The sequence below is a fragment of the Capsicum annuum genome, chromosome 7 (genome assembly GCF_002878395.1).
Source record: "Capsicum annuum cultivar UCD-10X-F1 chromosome 7, UCD10Xv1.1, whole genome shotgun sequence".
NCBI classification, from domain to species: domain Eukaryota; kingdom Viridiplantae; phylum Streptophyta; class Magnoliopsida; order Solanales; family Solanaceae; genus Capsicum; species Capsicum annuum.
Genome location: NC_061117.1, coordinates 197,914,022 through 197,933,100, shown reverse-complemented (window position 1 = coordinate 197,933,100; position 19,079 = coordinate 197,914,022). Strand labels below are relative to the sequence as shown.

Sequence of the window (19,079 nt, the reverse complement as noted above, 5' to 3'; positions counted from 1 at the left end):
CATCAATATAAAATTCACCTAAATCCAATAACCGGGTAAGAAGTTATGACTATTTCAAGTTCTCGTCGTAAAATAGCGCCATATTGGTCAGTGGCGCGCCGCGCCACAAGCTAAAATGGCAATTGCCCTTTTCCAGTGTCTCAGCGCGATTTCCTCCGCATCGCGCCAAAGTTCTAGGTCGCAAAAGAAGGGGAAACGCGATGGCTCCGCGTCGCGCCATCCATCAGTTTCTCAATTGTCAAATTCCAGTGACATGGCGCGATAGCGCCGCGTCGCACCAGGGGTCCAATTCGGGAATTTTTTACTGAAATTACAAGACGCGTTCAGGGTTAAAAGGGTCAATTTCCCACCCCTATTTAAACCCTTTAACACGTGATTCAACCACTTTTCACCCAAAATACACTCTTATCTCAACAACCTCTCAAGAACAACCTAGGGCTTTTCATCGAAGATTCAGAATCAAGAATTTCCTCCATCAATTTTCGTGTATTTACGAACCAAGGTATACATTGTGTTCATTCATGGATTCCTTCCACCCATGAAGCTCAAGAACCTTGTTTTATCTATAAATCAAGGTATTTATGTTGTGGGTTAATTGTAATCATGTTGTTGACGTTGATTGATTTCAAAGCTGGAGTCCTTGTTTGTTTTTCATGAGATTATGTTAATATGAAAGATAAAATCCATAAATTTAGTGGCTTATGATGTGTAATTTGATGATTTCACTTATGCTCTAAATTGTGCATGCAAGGTGTTTGATAATATGCTTGAAGGAGTAGAAATCATGCCTTATAGCTCAAAACATAAACTAAATGTGACATGCTTGTCATCCTCCTATGTTTAAATGGTCTCTATGCTATCATTGTGAAATGTATATGTTGTCGGAATGCCCATGATATTAGAATATGAGATTATGATATGATTATCAACATTCTCGTCCATGTTAGATAGTATGATAACCATGTACTTCGTGAATCCACAACTTATTAGATTATGTATTGTTGATGTGGATCTTGTACGCAAGAAAGTCATGCTTTTTTAGTTTTCTTCCATCGAGTCCTGAGGGTACTTGTACCCAAAAAATATAGTTGTGTGCCTAGAATCAGCGTCATGTTTCCAAGATATCCCCAGTCAAGCCATGTTCAGTAGAATTTAGTCAGTCTCATGACTTAGGAAAACTTAGTAATTTCAGTCAGTTTCAGATATCAGTAGCGTTCTGTTAGTCAACGGAACTCATTTAACTCAACCCAGTTCAGTTAAGTTAATCATGTTTAGAGTCTATTCAGATGGAAGTAGGAATTAGCATCGAGTGAACCCAAGGATGGAAACACACACTGTCAGATGAGGGTGTGATTCTTAGAAGTCATCCTTGCGTTCCAGAACTATGTAGCCAGCATAGGTTGAGACTTCGACACTGTCCGATGAGGGTTGATGAAGTGGATAAACACTGTCAGGTGAGGGTCCCACCGTTCTCGTTTAGGGGACACTATCAGACGAGGGTCACCCACAGCTTGTCCTTACCAGTGCACGATATTGACACCCTTCCAATTGGGGTTACAGATTAGACCCCAACACAGCCATAATAGCTCATTAAGGGCATGTCGGTTAGATAACTATCTCCCACAGTTTCAGTATCAGTCTCAGTAAAAGAACTCACATAGTTCTTCAGATTTCAGGACTGTCAGATTATATTACTCGAACTCTTCAAAAATGTCCATGGGTGTGTGTCGGACCCTCCAAAAATAGTGTATTTTTGAAGGATCCGACACGGGTGCGGCAACATATTTGGAGAGTCCGAGCAACTTAGCTTCAGATACAGTCAACTCAGATACAGTACGGGACTCAGCTAGTTCCATTAGATTCAGGATACAATCACTCTTGTTATCAGTTATATCATTTATCAGTATATCATGTTATCAGTGTTCAGATTCAGTAATCATGTTATCACGGTATCAGTGTCAGTTATTATGTCTCATGCATGTATTCTCACGCTCATGATAGTCAGTCTGCTATTGTTATTATTTATGCATATGAACCCCATGCATTCATCCTACCTCACATGCATACCAGTACATTCAAAGTACTGACGCATTTGTGCTATGATATTGTAATACCCCGCATGTTTCTAAGCTAGAAAGTGAATAAGTTTTTCTACGTATGAAACCTCCTATCCTGTGAGTAGCATTTTAGTGCATGACTTACAATGAGTATCCTAGCAATAAGATAGCTTATGATGCGTTAATCAAGTTCATATGAGTCACTTGAGGTAATACAAGCTAAGAGTTTTGAATCCATCAAGTTTTAGTGTTCGATTTTGCAAGGGTCATCTTTGAACGAGTATAACTTGATGTTAATGTGGTATTTTGGCTGATTTAGACCCACTATATTTTAGAGAATCGAATTAGCTTTCCAACGATACCAATTTCGCCTTAATCCAATACCCGAGCGAAAAGTTATGCCCTTTTTCGTAAGAGACAGTAAGGATAGGCGATTGGTTAGGCGCCGCCCAACCCGGACATAGGCGATTGGTTAGGCGCTGCCTAACCTAGCTTAGGCAATTACTTGGGCGCCGCCTAAGTCGATTCCAAGTGCCAAAAACACTCTGTTTTGAGTTACTTTAAGGGTAATTAAGACTTGTAACACTCCTTACACGTCCCTAAACTTAACCCTACGAAATATATAGCTTCTAAACACATTACAACCCTATTAACATCTCAAAGCTCATCATCCAAGAGCACCATAGGAGAAAAACAACTAGGGTTGCATAATTAAGCTTGAAGATCCAATTTCAAGGAAATTCCTCCGTCAATCATCAAGAACCTCACTTCCAAGGTATGTGTAGTGTTCATCTATGGATTCAATTCGTTCATAGAGCTCAAGAATCATGCTTTTAAATGTTGTTTTGTAAACTTTTTGTGGCGATATGAATATGTACATGTTGATGATGAATGTTTAAGTTTCAAGATGATATCTAAGGATGTTTTCATGAAATATATGTGGTTGTTGGTTGAAAATCATGAACTTTGGGTGGTTTAATATAATGCAAGTATAAAATCCACCTATGCCGTAAAGAATGCATGCAAGGTGTTTGATAAAATGCCTAGGATGCTAGAAATTCCTATTTACATGATTCCATGATATTCACATGACAAGTCCATGTTAGCTATACACTACAATATGAATTTCCATGCTAATTATGTATTCTTATGGTAGTGGCATGAAGCATGTATGACGATGAAGATATGAATTATGTATGCGACTTATATCCATGCTTTTCCTACCATGTTTGAGATGTTAAATAAATACATGAAGTATAATATCCCCAAATCATTACAATATGAACTAAATGTTACATGTTGTCGTTCCCTTATGCTTGAATGGTTTCCATGCCCTTGCTATGAATAGTATATGTTGTCGGAATGCCCATGATATTAAAATATGAGATTTATGACTTGATTATAAGCATTCCTATTTATGATAGATATTATGATGACCATGTACTTCATGAAATCCCCCACTCATGTATTATGGATTTTTATTGATGGTCGTGTACTCAAGAAATTCAAGTTGTGTCAGTTTCCTTCCATCGAGTCCTGGGGGTACTTGTACCCGAAAAATATAGTTGTGTGCCTAGAGCTATGTCATGTTTTCACGATATTCTCAGTCAAGCCATGATCTATAGAATTCAGTCAGTCATATGACTCAGGAAAACTCAGTAATCTCAGTAGTCCAGTAATCTCAGTAATCTCAGTGCTCAGTAACCTCAGCAACCTCAGTATTCACAGTCAATCTCAGTAACTTCAGTACTCTCAACCAGTCCTCAGAACTCAGTACATTCCATCAGTCATTGGAATCCAGTAGACTTAGTTTAGCTTTGCTAAACAATACTACTAGTATTAGTCCAGTTAATCAGTATCAGTTCAGCTAATCAGTTCAGTTCAGTTATTCAGTTCAGCTTAGTTATTCAGTTCAGTGTCCTTCAGATAGGAGTAGAAGTTAGCACCGAGTGAACCCAAGGATAGGAACTCACCCGCCAGTTCAGGGTGTGATTCTTAGTAGTCATCCTTGTGTTCCAGAACTACGTAGCCAGCGTAGGTTGAGACATCTTAACCCATCAGATTAGGGTTGATGAAGTGGCTTAACCCATCAGTTTAGGGTTCCCACCATTCTTATTTGAGTACCTGCCAGTATAGGGTTCTCACAGCTGTCCTTACCAGTGGCGCGGTATTGACACCCCTCCAGTCGGGGCAGAGATTGGACCCCAGCTTAGCTATTATAGCGTATTTGGGGCATGTCGGTTAGATAACTACTTCCCATAGTTTCAGTTACAGATTTCAGGACTGTCAGCTATAGCTACCCAGTCTCAGTAAAGAACTCAAATAGTTCTTCAGATTTCAGTATATCAGGACTGTCAGATACAGTCAACTCAAAAATAGAATGGAACTCAGATAGTTTCCTTCAGATTTATAGACTGTCAGATATGGTCACTTATGCTATCAATCACAACAGTTATTAGAACTCATGCTAGTACTTAGCTTCAGGACTGTCAGATACAGTCAGTCAGACCAGTTCTTCATAATTCGAACTGTCAGAAACAATCATTCATTTATTAGTAATGCAATATCAGTCTCTTAGTATTCAGTAATACAGTATCAGATCCATCACTTATTAGTGATTTACATATCAATATCAGTAAACTCAGTCTTTCAGAATCTCATTATCAGTACACTCATGTTGTCAGTATTCAGACTCAGTAGTCCGTATCTCTACGAGTTCAGTTACAGTTACATATGCATGTATGTACTCTCACGTTCATATCAGTCAATATTGTCCATGCATATAACCCTTTGCATTTAGCCTACCTCACTCGTATACTCAGTACATTCAGACATACTGACACATTTGCGCTATGGTGCTTTCTTTTATGTTACATCATAGGTTCAGAGGCATGATCTCCAATCAGTAGTAGATTCCAGGATCAGCAGTCATAGTTAGACGTGAGTCCTCATCATTCGAGGACATGATGATTTCATTTTTATTTCAGTTTTTCAGTTTATTTCAGTAGTTGAAGTTAGTTGGGGACATGTTCCATTAACTCCTTATTCAGTTCAGTTAGAGGCTTTCAGACTAGATATCAGATTAGATGTTCAGACTTCAGTATTTATGTTTTTTTTTGGTATTGTTATACCATATTTTTTAAATATGTCTTAGTATTGAACCTTATGGCCTTACAGTTCATGTTTCCGCATATTTTATGAGATATTATGCAGTTTACAGGTACAGATATCAGTCATGGGTTAGTTTGTGGTCCCTCAGGGTCATGAGCACCGTGTAGCATTCCGGTTCAGCGAATCGGGGTGTAACATATATCTTATACCATAGATTCAGAGACACGAGCTCCAGAGCATCAGTAGATTCTAGTCTCAGCTGTTAGAGTTAGCAGTGAGTCCTCATCTTTCGAGGACATGATCATCCTCTTATTATCTCAGTAATTAGTTTATTAGTTGGAGTTAGTTGGGGACATGTCCCATCAACTCCTTATTCAGACAATCACGTTTTAGAGGCTTTCCAGACTACAGTATGCTCAGATAGCTTATTTTAGTTGTTTTGGGTATGTCATACCCTTCCTAGATATTGCATTTTTATCAGATACTATGTCTCAGTTTTGAACCTTATGGCCTTTTAGTTCATGTTTTCGCATTATAAAGTATTTTATGCAATATACAGGTACAGATATCAGTCATGGGTTAACTTGTGGTCCTTTGGGATCATAAGCACCGTGTAGCGTTTTGGGTACTAGATTTGGGGCGTTACAAGAACATGCCTCTCCGATATATGGACCTTGCGAGTCCTCATGAGATATATCATATTCATCCATTTACGCCCACCTTACTTAAACTGTTCATGATTCTATTTGATGGATGTGTACTTAAATCCTGTGAAAAATGAATATGATTACCTGATTTCATATGATAGTTGAATTATGTGTATGTTTTAAACTATTTTTAGTGGATCGTTGTGATTCTATGTACTTGTTAAGAGTGCAAGTTTAGGTATTATAGGGCAGACCATTGCCATTATTTCAAACTAGAGTTGATTGATGACGTTGTTGAGTTGTGAATTAGTACTCCCACTTATTTATTTTTTGCATCTTGTGTACAGGCCCCTGAATGTTGATTCAGCACCTATGTTTGAAGCTTTTTATTTTGGGATTTATTGATTGATCCGTGTATTTCTCTAAAAAAATTTCTATCTTCCGTTAATGTCTTTTCCCCTTATTTTAGGATAATGAGACCCCTTTCAATTATGTTTCTATTATGTAGAGTCTTCGTACTATTGACTTTTTGCAATTGGTTTTGGCAGGAATGTTTTTGCTATTTTCGTCCTACAGTTTTGAGATTCCATTGATGTATCCCTTTATTGAAATATTAGTCTAGTTCATTTAGTTTCCCCTTTTATATTTCGTATTGTTGAATTGTGATTTTCCGATTGGCTCACGACTTATCTATCGGTGGATTAGATAGATGTTATCACTATCCTTGTAACTACTCAAATTCTATCCATTTTGATAATTTAATATTTAAATAATTAGATGTTTTATACATAATCTTTTAGTTTATACCAAGGATAAAATTATAATGCAAATTTAAAGTTAGAAGCTTCCATTTTTAGTGTAATATGATATATGAATTTTATACCTAATGTTGAATCTTTAAGTGTAATATCATATATAGATTTCATACCTAATGTTGAATATTTTTATTCTCTAATATTGAAAAGTTATGCAATGACTTTTAAACTTACTTGAATATAGGGAACTAGTGAGAGAGGGTCTACCTTCTCTCTAACTTACTTGCGAGTGAGCTATACCTTCTCTCTAACTTACTTACGAGTGAGCTCATGGGCCATGAATGACACAAATCATAACACCCTTGCCCCATTGGAACCACCGGACAAGGAAGATTGCCAAATGGCAATTGATACGGGTAAGAAAGTTTCTTACAGTATGTAGTTAACAGAGAATTACTCATCTGCCTTTCAAGATGAAAATTTCTTGGAATCATCGAATGAAGCAGAAGACACGATTACACTCACAAGGGAAGACAAACAAAGAATTTACAACCCTTGGCGATTCTCAGTCATAATTAAAACAACGAGAAGAAAATTCACCCACCAATATCTAAGGACGAAATTAACAGATCTATAGAAGATTCAAGAAAGCTTTGCCCTTATAGATCTGGGGATGGAATTCTTCACAGTTAAGTTTAATAGCGAAGAATACCAAAGGAAGTCTCTACAATAGGGTACTTGGTCGTAGCTAGAGCATACCTATCGGTTCAAAGTTGGGAACCCAACTTTATTCCTATTGAATCAAAGATTCAAAGCACTATTATTTGGGTACGACTACCAACGAAATTCTATGACATCAGAAATCTGGAAAAAAGTGGGGAGAAAGATTTGGACACTAGTTAAGATTGATACATGTACACCCTCAACATTGAGAAGGCATTATGCACGTATAAGCATTCATATCCCTTTTGAAACCCCAATAGAAACACCGCGATAGTAATTAGATGTCACAAACAAACAATTCAGTATGAGGGGAAAGGATTCTTGTGTAAGTCATTCAGTCATCTAGGGTACACGATAACCAACTGCAAGCTTCCTCAATCCAATTCGGCTCACCGAGAAAAGACTAAACAATAAGAGATAGCAACCTCACCAGCACTCAATCAAGAGTGGCAGACGGTATCCTTCAAGAAATGGAAAAGGAAAAAGACAGGAGGGAAAAAGTCCATCCCAGGAGAAGAGCGCTCAGGTAAGTTTTCTCAATCCCAAAAATCCCATATCAAAAACCCAGTCTCCCTTTTGAGAACGGAAGGCGACGAGAAGGGAAAAGCTTTAATTTTTATGACCCCTAATGATTTGGGTTGGCCCAATAACAATAAAGGTCTTTTAGGGACACTAACCTTGGAGGCAAAATCCTCAAGTAAAGGGACCACACCTCTAAGGCCCATTATGGAGGATGAATTGTTACAACCCAATTTTCCTACTCTCAACTTAAGAGTCCAAGAAAAAAAATAAGAATGATAATCCTTCTAGCTCAAGGACTATGGGAAAATCCCATTCCCATCAAAGTCATGTTGGAGAAAAAGCTGAGTCGTCTTCCTCAAAATTTGAACCCTTCTCTTCCACAAATTTGTCAGTGGCCTAATGATAACTCATCTTTCTGAGAACAAAAAAAATTCTTACAGTCAAGTCAAGGACCTTGCCATGATTGAAGAAGAGGATAAAACTGGCAGAGACAAGCCATTATACACCCTACTATTCCTAAAGGTAGCAGTAGTAAGGCTTCTCCAAAACTTGACGCTATCAATATTAACTCTATCTCTCAATCTCCATCAGAACAAACTGGAAAGGATGAAAATACACCCTACTATTCCTAAAGGTAGCAGTAGTAAGGCCTCTCCAAAACTTGACGCTATCAATATTAACTCTATCTCTCAATCTCCATCAGAACAAACTGGAAAGGATGAAAATAGTAAACATCTCATCCACTAAACAAGCCCTGACCCCCATAACTTTCACCTCCACACCACTATCAGTAGACCATCAACCAAACTCTTGGTTGGAAATAGAACTGCTGGAGCAGATGGTCCCTCTCCAAATGCTATGGGAAGGAAAGAAATTCATGATCATCATTAGAACAAAGAAATTCATGATCATCATTAGAACAAAGAAATTCATGATCATCATTAGAACCCTCATTACCTATCCCAAGTTATTATGGAGGGAATGAGTCAGGGGTTGCAGATTTTTGGTCAAAACATATGGATGATTGCCCTTATAAAACTGACCAACCAAGCCTCTCTAGGACCACTAACCCTGGAAATCTGAATGTAGAAATGGCACTAACAAGCCAGTGACTACTCGTCTTTCCTCCAAAGATGACAAGTTTGCTGGAGGAAGAACCATATTTTGTGCTAACCTCTAGGATCCCATCAACAGAAAACATCCCCGCTAACACCATTGACCTCTTATCCAGCTGTTGACATCTAATTTTTGCCCTTCACGACTAAGTTTAATCCCGAGTTTTATCAATTTTAAAATAAAATTACAATATTTATTTTTTTCAGATAAAAGTTTTCTAAAAACATTTATCTAGGTAATTTTGCCATTTTAAGTGATGATTATATATTTTCAAAATAGTATAATTTTGTTACTTAAAAATATATTTTATGGAATAGCGAATTTTAATCGAGGCTTATCTGAAAAATAAATTCAAATGGTTAGAATCTTGATTTAAATATCATTTATTCTCAAAATAATTTATTTGAAAAAAATATCTATTTAATTTTATTAAATCAAGAAACTTGGGATTAAATGAGATATTGATTTATTTCGAGTTTTGATTTAATTTAGTCAATCTATTAGACTTGGCCATAATTGAAATCAAATTGGCCACAATTGCGATACAATTAGCCAATTGATTTTCAATATGATCAAAACTTTAATAAAATTGGTCAAATCTCTAAAATTTCAAAAATAATCTAATCCACCCAAAATCCTAACCTATCCAGCCCATTTCAGCAACAACAGGCCCCTTACTTAATTATTACTAAAAATTACACAAATACACAATTTATATTTTTAATATTACAAAAAATCTCAATTCCCTAACATATTACAAAAATCCCAACATATATACAGAATGCAATATATATGTAATAGGGAGAGAGTAAAATAATTAAAAAAATGGGAGAGAGTATCATTGCTTCCAAAAGGTTGGTATTTATGTTATTTATACCAATTATTAACCCACTCCAGGCATAACAACCACAATCCTGACCCGTCCCACACTTCTATTACTCTTCTCCTTCTCCAAACAAACAACAAAACAACCGACAAAATGTACAAACAGACGAGAACAACGTTCAACGTTTAGCAACAACAACTATACACGTACACAAATGAAGCCGCGATAATTTTTACCCGACCAAAACATGAATCCAGCTGCTCCATCCCACGATAATTTTGACCCGACTTCGACCCCAGCAGCTTCGATGAAGGTTCTAAAAGTTCGTCAATTCATTCATCTCCAATTCCTATCTGAATTCATACTAAAGCTAGTACAATATGTGGCTTCAATTGCCTTAATCCCCAAGAACAATGTTTGAATTTCAAAAATCAAATCAAAATATGGAATCTATAGAATATTCTGAGAACTTTCACTTACTTTCTTTTCATTCGTCGATGGTACTTAAGGATGATAACTCCTCTCATCATCATTCATTTATTGAGATTGATTCATAGCCGTGGGATATGGTGTTTTACCCAAAATCCTACATCGATGAAAACATCAATCATCCCCCAATTTCATCCTCTATGTAAGCACATTGTCAGCCAAATATAGTCAAGCCTCAAGAGAGTGAAAAAGCTGTTTTGAGCAAATCAGTTTAGCTTCTTGGTTCTTTAAAGTTTGAATATTGTTTCAAGTAATTGTTTTCAGATGAATATCTTACGCTTTAATCCTTGGCTCATGTTATTGGTTCTTTCACTCGGTTGGTTCTGTTGATTGAACATTGTTTGGAATGGCGTTTAGATTAGTGTTATCAACATGGTTTCTATCCTACTGCTTAGTTGAAAGATTTGCTTGTCGAGTTTATTTTTAGCGTGATGTTTTAAATGGAGACTGCCATTTGAGTTTCTTTAGCCTTCAATGTTTATGTTAGAAACTAGAGGATGGCAAGGTCGCCAGTCCAATGACTTCTTAAACAAAAAATATTTTTGACTCTAATAGATCTATTCTAAGAGTGTCGAAAGAGGATGAAGATTAGAATGGGATGATCTTGCATTTTCCTTCTTTGGCAATGGCAATTGTCTGATGTGTGAAAGATGCTCGTTCCAGTATAGTTAGCTTTATTAGTTCATCCAATTCCAAATCAAAGTTTGGAATAAATGATAGAATCTATACATGCACTTAGTATTGATGTTAAAATATTATTGAGTATGAACATGTTGTGACTTGAGATTTAATTAGAGTAAAGGAGGTCATAAAGTCCTCTCGTCTTCGAAAACAAGGTTAGGAGATGGGATAGAACATCACAGTTGTCTGCTTCCATCTTCAAGTGCCTACTGGCAGGGCTCTCTTTTCCTTAATATTTGAAATTATTTAAGTGCTTGCGTTGGTCTAATAACTGTTTGTTTTGTAGTCGGGTGCAATAGATGTGTTACAACGTATAGCAGCTGTTGTTTTGTTTTAGCTAAAAATCTCAAAGTCGGAAGGAGAAGCTATATTTTAAAACTGTTAATTTTATATCTATTTCTTTGATTCATGAGTTAAATATTGAATAACTTACTTGCTTTCAGAGTGTACTGTTACGTCTCTTCTAGCTATTAGGTAGATGTTCTCTTCTAGTTTCATTGCTTTCATCAAGTGCTCGGCTCTCATGTATGCTTAGAGTTATTTATTTCTGATCAGGTAGGTTACTAGAATCGATTAGGTAAAATTATAGTGTAGATCTCTGTCTTCATTTTAGGAATTAGGTGGTTTAGTTAAATTAGCCAGTTATCCCCTCAAATCTTCTCTGTTACTCTTTTTTCCACTGAATGTTTTATCTATTTTATCTGTTGAATCTAAGTGCTCTTTATTTTATTGGCAAAAATTATGTGTTTTCATTTAATAAGTTAGTTCACAAGTTACCTCTTACTTTCCTTCATTTCATTTTCCGTTTTCCAGGAAAGCGTTGGCTTGTTCTTATTTTTATTTATGTTTTTGCTACGATTTAGACTCGAATTGTCGTTTTTGAATTTATCTTGAAACAATAAAAGGTGTAGCCACATAATTTTATCCCTCCCGAGAGTGTGTTTTTACCCATTTACCCTCACTTTACCATAAACCTTCACCCATGTGATAATTTACACACAAAAACAAATTCAACAAAATTCCTAACAACTTTGACGCCTCATCCTAACAAATTAACCACTCAAATTTCAACACCCTCCACCTTATTCTAACCACACTCCTACCCCTATACCTCTTACCCCACATACCCCCTAAATCCCACCCCACTCACAATACATACGCATACACTCACTGGAAATAAAAAATAGACCATATACGCACAACACACAGATATACACACTATGGGTGAAATACACGTACATATACAATACACACACCTCACAAGTAACAAATAGAGGCAAGGGCCCACAGGGGAATATACTCACATACAACCCTGACCATTAAGGAGGAACTGGTCCATTTTTTTTCAGGGGAGCACACACAATATACACACATTACATCACAGAAAGGGGGGAGAGGCACAAAAACTCACTGGAAGGGCAACAATCTCACACATATATTCATAATTCCACTCACACACAGAGATCACTCCCCACCGTCACTCTCACAGCCACACACACTAACACATAGACGACACACACAAATAAAGAAAATAGAGGAATTGGGGAGAAAAAACACACATCAATATACACAACACCACACACACCAGTGAGAGAGAGATCGAAGGAGAAAAATTGAGAAAACAAAGAGAAAATTGAGTGAGAGAGATTTCGAGAGACAGAGGAGAAAACAGAGAAGAGATTGGGAGAGAAAGAAAAAGAGGGGAGGAACAGCGGAGAAGGAATTTCCGACGAATTCTCGCTGGAAAACGTCACTGCCATCAGAAATTTGATCCATTCTCAGGCTCCCACCACCGTTTGAGCTCGCCGAAGCTCCGGCAACACAACCATAACTACTCAGCTCCGTTTTTCAATTGAATCGTCACCTAGAAATCGTTCGAAAACCTAAATTCTCCTTTGATGGTGTTAAACAGTCGACAGATGGTTTAGTTTGAGTTCGAGGATTTGTGCGAGGTTCCAGAATCACAAAGTTGTATTTCGATCGGATAGTTCACATTGAAATAAGATTGAGGTCCAATTCTTTAACTCTATCTTTTTTCATTTTTATCATAATATGATGGGTTGATGTTGTGATTACGTGTTTGATGATATATTTTGATAAGTGTGTGTGAGAAATTTTAATCGTCATAGTTGTGACTAATATTGACTAATCATGTGATTAGAATAAGTGGAACGAAAGTTGAAAATTGATAAGGAAACATTAGTTGTTTTGATTCATTGATGTCGTTGAATGTGAAAATGTCATGATAGATCGAATCGATAGGCAAATTATAGGTTTTGGGGTAGGCAAACCTTAGGATTCTGTATTAACGAATGTGTGAATGCTTGTTTGAAATGGTTTCCTATTTATATCGCATTTTTATCAAATGTATTTATTAATCGAAGAATGCCTCGAGGTCATGTGTATATATTTATTCACCGAGGAATGCCCTAACGTATTATGTACGCAAAGGAGGTTCGTGATGAACGCCCAAGGCATCGGGTAAAACATTGGAGCTTAGTCTAGGATTAGTTTAGAATAGGATTTACATTTTCGTATTTTTCTATTTTTGGGACTGTATAACTCGGACTGGACATTATTTTGGTTTTGAACTTTGTTTGATTTGTTTGTTGCTTGTTTTATGTGTTTTTGTGTGATTTATATATTTATGGTGTCAAATTAGTCGATATGCTCCACCAAGCGACTGTAGTCGAACCACGAGATCGAGGGGTGTCTTAACACATTTCCCTCGGTCAACAGATTTCCTTAACCGAAATCTTTGTACATGGACCAGTTTTAAAGAGTCAAATTGTTTTGAAAAAGGATTTCCAGTGGTGACTTGGCACACCCGATTTATGCCAAGTGGCAACTCTTAATTTAATTGTGAAATGAATCTTTTTCGAAACAAATCTTCATTTTTATCACTTTAATAATAAAATCCTTTCAAACTTAAAATCAATCTTTTTTGGGTTAAAAAGAGGGGTGTGACAGCTCTGACGACTCCACTGGGGAATTTTCAGAATTCGAGCTTATTTTGGAAGTTGTATCGACTTAGTTTGACATTATGGATGTATAAACATTGTTTGTGTTATCATTTGTATTTGGTTTACACTTGTTGATCATCTATGTGCTAAATGTTTACATTTTTTATTATGTGTTACCGCTTTATATTTGGCATCATGTGCATAACCCGAGTTATTTTTTTTGCAACAAGTCTATAGTACACGTGTGTACAAGACCTCTAGTTGAGTCACCTTTATTTTAGGAGAGGGAGCCGTTGGGTGGATGGAGTAGGTAGAAAGTTATCGCAGTCACTATCAACCATACGCTCCCTTGAACAACCTTGTTAGTGAACCTCAGCTTAGGTCAGCCTTTAGGTAATGCTTATCTGCATCATATTGAGACCTAACGGGCACATAATCCTTTGTAGGAGACTCACCCCTCAAAGTCCGGATTTGAAACAAACTTGAGAAAACATGGAGGGAATTCAAAATTTGAATCTCCAAACTTCTGAAAAACGCCCAACTTGAAAGCCATTAATGGAGGATTGCAGATTTTCTATTTTTTACACAAATTTGGGGATGAGCCTTCTGCCTTTTTCGGATTTGTGAGCTGGAATGACGAATTTGGGGCAGGATCTTTGCAGTGGTGGCAAACGGCGACAGCTATGGAGGGAGGCTAGGGTTCTGGTTTTGGTAAGATGGACAGATGGGGAAGAAGAAAGGGAAAGGGATGGATTGTTTTGGTTGTGTTTTTGGAAAATTGATGTGACCATATGCTGGTCTTCCTGAAACAAACAACACGCATTTTCTGGTTCTTAACCGGCGCATGGGATGTTTTATTTAATGCACAGGTCTTGACAAAATTGACCAAAATCCATGATCGGACGATTTAGATTTAATATATAAATATAAAAAGGTGTATATTTATATATATATACTAGATACTGACAACATTAAAGTGCAAAAGAAATTCAACTTTAGGGAAGATTATTTCTTACTTGTTGTAATTGTTTAGTATAGGAGTAAAAGAAAAGAAATGCAGTCTTAAAAGAACTCCCCGTACGTAAAGAAAAAAGATATTGCAATCACACGCACCTTGTTGAAGACATCCGAACCCATGAAAAAAGTTGCTGGAGTAGGATGAGGATATGATGTCATGCTTCTACTTGTCATCGGTCTCAATGCATCCCTTGTTAAAAGTTATTACGAAAGCCTCCCTCAATTGAAGAGCAACCTTGAGAAAATAAATGCCTAAGACAACCACCAGTCCATCACAGATATAAGCTGGTGAAATTTGAGATTACATATGGGCGAAACGTGAAGGAAAATAAGAAAGCGAAAAAATATCCATAATAGAGATCACCATTACGATCTAAATAATAAAAAGGGAAAAAAACCTCTAAAAATAAGTAGATTTAGTGAAGGTCAGTTGCGTTAAGAGTGTGAAAAGTTAAATATATACTCTTAATAGGTAACATTAGTCTATATACATAACATAATTTTTTGATAAAAACTGCGCATCTGATTACCCTCACAGAAACTGCCCTTGCACCACAGTAGTGGACATCTTTTAAGTACAAACTGGTTGAAGCCCTTGTGGATGATGAAAGAGATGGTTTGGTATTTGCTGCAATTTTGGAGTGGGATCAAACAGCAGCCCTGGCTGATTTTATACCCATAAGACCAATTGGTGTACCAAAAGTGGTATTAGCCATCAGAGGAACATTCTTCAAGAACCCCACAATAAGGAGAGATATCGAGGATGATCTACGTTACTTGGCGTGGGAAAGTCTCAAAGGGTCCTTCAGATTTGAAAGGATCTTATTGGCTCTAAAATCATTCTTCTTCAACCTGCAAGGGAGCAAAAATGTGTATCATAGGACACTCATTAGGAGATGGTTTTGCTCTGGAGGTATACAAGGCATTAGCTGCTAAAAGAACTCATGCAAAAGCACATTTTTTCAATCCACCATCTATTTCATTGGCCATGAGTTTGAGAATCTTGAGTGGAAAAGCTGGATTCGTGTGGAAAAGATTCAAATCAATTCTTCCTTCTAACTCAGAGTATCAAAGCAGGAGTGTTGTTGAGGGTGCAGCTGAAGCTACAGAATAAAGAATCACTTCAGAGCTCAAGCAAATGTTGCCTATGCCTCATTTGTATGTTAACAGAAGTGACTACATCTGTTGCTACTACAATCACCGAGATAGAGTACAAAACAGTAGTTTCAATGGTATTAAGGAGAAAGAAGCAAAACCTGGTGGAAATGGGCTAACCGATATAAAACTTTTTATGGTGTCAAAAGGGAAGCAGAGGTTTCTTGAGGCACATAGGCTAAAACAATGGTGGTCTGATGACTTGGAGCTCCAAAGGGCTCTCAATAACAGTATGCTGATAAGTAGGTAGCTCAATTTCTTGCACACCATTCAAGATCCAAAACAACCTCAAGGCTATAGTCTTTTAAAGAAAATTCCTGCCATTTGGCACTTTAATCCTTCAAATTAAAGTGGATAGAAAACAATTATGCATTTCTTCCTTTATGTTCAAGTGATACTGGCATATGTGCTTTAATTTGGGGTGGTAAAGATTGAAATACAAAGATTGTAAGGCTTGAGATTCTGCATTTGACTTATGAATGAATTGATTAACTTCCTATATATAAACATTTGACTTGTTAAAACCATATTTGCCATCTTGCAGAAATATTTAGCGAAAGATGAAACGAATTAGAAAAACTTTAAAATGTATATGCATGTTTTTGTTGCTTCTAACCACATAAAACAAAATATATCCATTTTCTCATAGAACAATAAACATATGATAGTTAAAGGATGTGAGAGTTCAAGAAACATGCTCATATATGGCTAAAATTTTCCATCAATCCATAGCTAAATATTCTCTAACACCAGCTTCAGTTAAATCAATGAAAAATGCAGTCTGGTAGTTTATCATGAAGAATGTGCTCCAAGCTTCTTCAATACCAAATAAAAATATTGAAAAGAAGCTGGAAATGCTAATTAGCAATACATTAGAACAATTTCCAGCAAAAATGGTCAACCTCAATTGGGAAATGAAACAAACAACTTTTAGCTGCCATATGAAACTTGAAATTTCTATAATAATTTTGAGAAATCCATTAAAAACTTATTGCTATGTACCTTTCTTACAAATTAGAATTATACGTACTGAATGACACCAATTCGATTTTCAATATGTCCAAGCAACATTTCCTAACACACTTTCTTATTAGCTACATCAACTAATTTGGTAGCTTCATGGATGTCATTTTTTTCAGTTAGAACAAACAAAATCAACAGACACTTCATCTATCTAACCAAACAAATGTGGCCTACGATGAGTTGACCTCTTGACATTTGGAGGGAGTGATGGCAGAAGCATTACTAAGTAGCCTTTCAGAAATAACCTATCTACCTCCATGAAGAAGGGTTAAGATTTGTGTACACTCTACCTTCTGCATAATCCACTTTCGAAATTATATCGAGTAACTTATTATTGTTGGGAGGATAAGCAAAGCTATAGGTTGTATAAAAAGGGCTCATAACAGTTCTTACAACATGGGAAATATTTCCAGAAGGAAATATACACCAACAAGCTATTTTAAAATTTCCAAATCTTTTGAATCTTGTATAGAAATCTAAAAGTTAATAACTGTCAAAAAATCAAGTGACTTAGTATTTAACATGCACTTCTCAGCTATCATATACAAGCTCTATGGTCAAGCTTATTCAGAATGATGCATCTACACACCTTTCTTTTTTCTTCTGTAATATAGCAACACATTTTTGTTTCCTTCTTTCGCATTCTCTTTAATATTTATTTATTTTGGATATAACACTGTACATGAAGTAATTATTACTTGAACACTATTAAATAGTGTCAGGAGATTCCACAGTAAATGTCATTTGAATGAAGAAGAATAAATTTTACTAACGCATGGCTTGAATTACTCTTGCAATTAGATCCTTTTATGTTCAAATCGAACATCGTCTGCTTCAAGTATGTAAAAAACCCAAAAAATTACAGCAAAAGAAAGCCAGCAGAATAAAAATAAACAGAAACTTGAGAACTCACTAAAATATAAGCCATACGAGAGATCAGAGAAAGAACGAATATCGAAATCGTTGCACCGATGAAGAAACCAAAAGCTCCGCATCTTCTTTCTACTTTTCGAACTCCCTTTATCCTACTTGATGCACTGTCACGACCTGGCCCAAGGCCCCATCCCGAACCACACAGGCCCCGCGAGCTACCCCTGTCACTCTCCAATCCACTAGTGATATTGTCCGCTCTGTGCCCAGGCCCGCACGGCTTAAAAACGCATCACTAGGCAGTAAGGCTTTATCACTTATATACCCAGCATCCCTCCTATGTTTTGCCGATGTGGGACTCTTCCTACGTTGGGGTGTCACATGCACCTTGTTTCTCTATTATTTAAACCATAAATTTCAAAATTATTTCTTTCTTTTTGAAAAACAAAAACTTGAATAGCAAGAGTAACCTGAAGATTGGAAAACAAATAGTGAATTGCAGATTTGTGCGCTGGCAATAAGGTTAAAAGCCACATCATACTTCATCATATAAATCATAGCAAAACACAACAGAGGACAGTAAAGTACAAATTGAAAACTAACCAGGGTGAAACACAGAAGAGTGATAACAACGAAGAAAATAATCTACCCAAGTCACCAAACCATCAATTTTGTATGTAGATTGTGAATGACTGACGCAGGGCAATAGAAGAAATTGACAGAAACAGGGAATTTGGTAACGTAAAATGGCAAAGGGAGAAAACACGCGGAGCCAACATTATTTATTGTTAGTGTTAGGCAGTGGAAGAAAACAGGTGTAAATAACTGATTGTTGAAAATGGAGTGGTTCTAATCCGTCCGATCAAAAGATCGGACTATTCCTAAAAGATTAATCTTAAAATAATGGTAAAAATAAGAAAAAAGAAAAATGTATGTATATACAAATGAAAAGTCGATTTTAAAACGACTATTTTTTTTATCCGTTCGATATTTGATCAGACGATTAGAATTTAATTTAAAGAGAAGAGAAAAGTGAGAAAAAATAAATATATAAATAAATAGATAATTAAATAAATAAAAATAAATTATATATGCCTAGATATATAAAAATAACTGAAAATTTT

The 19,079-nt window shown here is 36.4% G+C and overlaps 1 long non-coding RNA gene across 3 annotated transcripts; it reads right to left on the bottom strand.

Moving 5' to 3' along the window:
- Positions 1-9,637: 9,637 nt before the first annotated feature.
- LOC107878301 lies at positions 9,638-18,758 on the bottom strand. 3 transcript variants are annotated; one of them, XR_007043064.1, is made up of 5 exons: positions 18,559-18,758; positions 17,999-18,425; positions 15,438-15,759; positions 15,004-15,159; positions 9,638-10,343 (listed from the first exon to the last, which is right to left on the bottom strand). It is a non-coding gene; the product is annotated as an uncharacterized LOC107878301 (long non-coding RNA). The 3 variants fall into 3 exon arrangements; XR_007043065.1 differs by having other exon boundaries at positions 15,004-15,142; positions 17,999-18,351; positions 18,559-18,757; XR_001676812.2 differs by lacking the exon at positions 17,999-18,425 and having other exon boundaries at positions 18,559-18,754.
- Between the last annotated feature and the right edge of the window lie 321 nt (positions 18,759-19,079).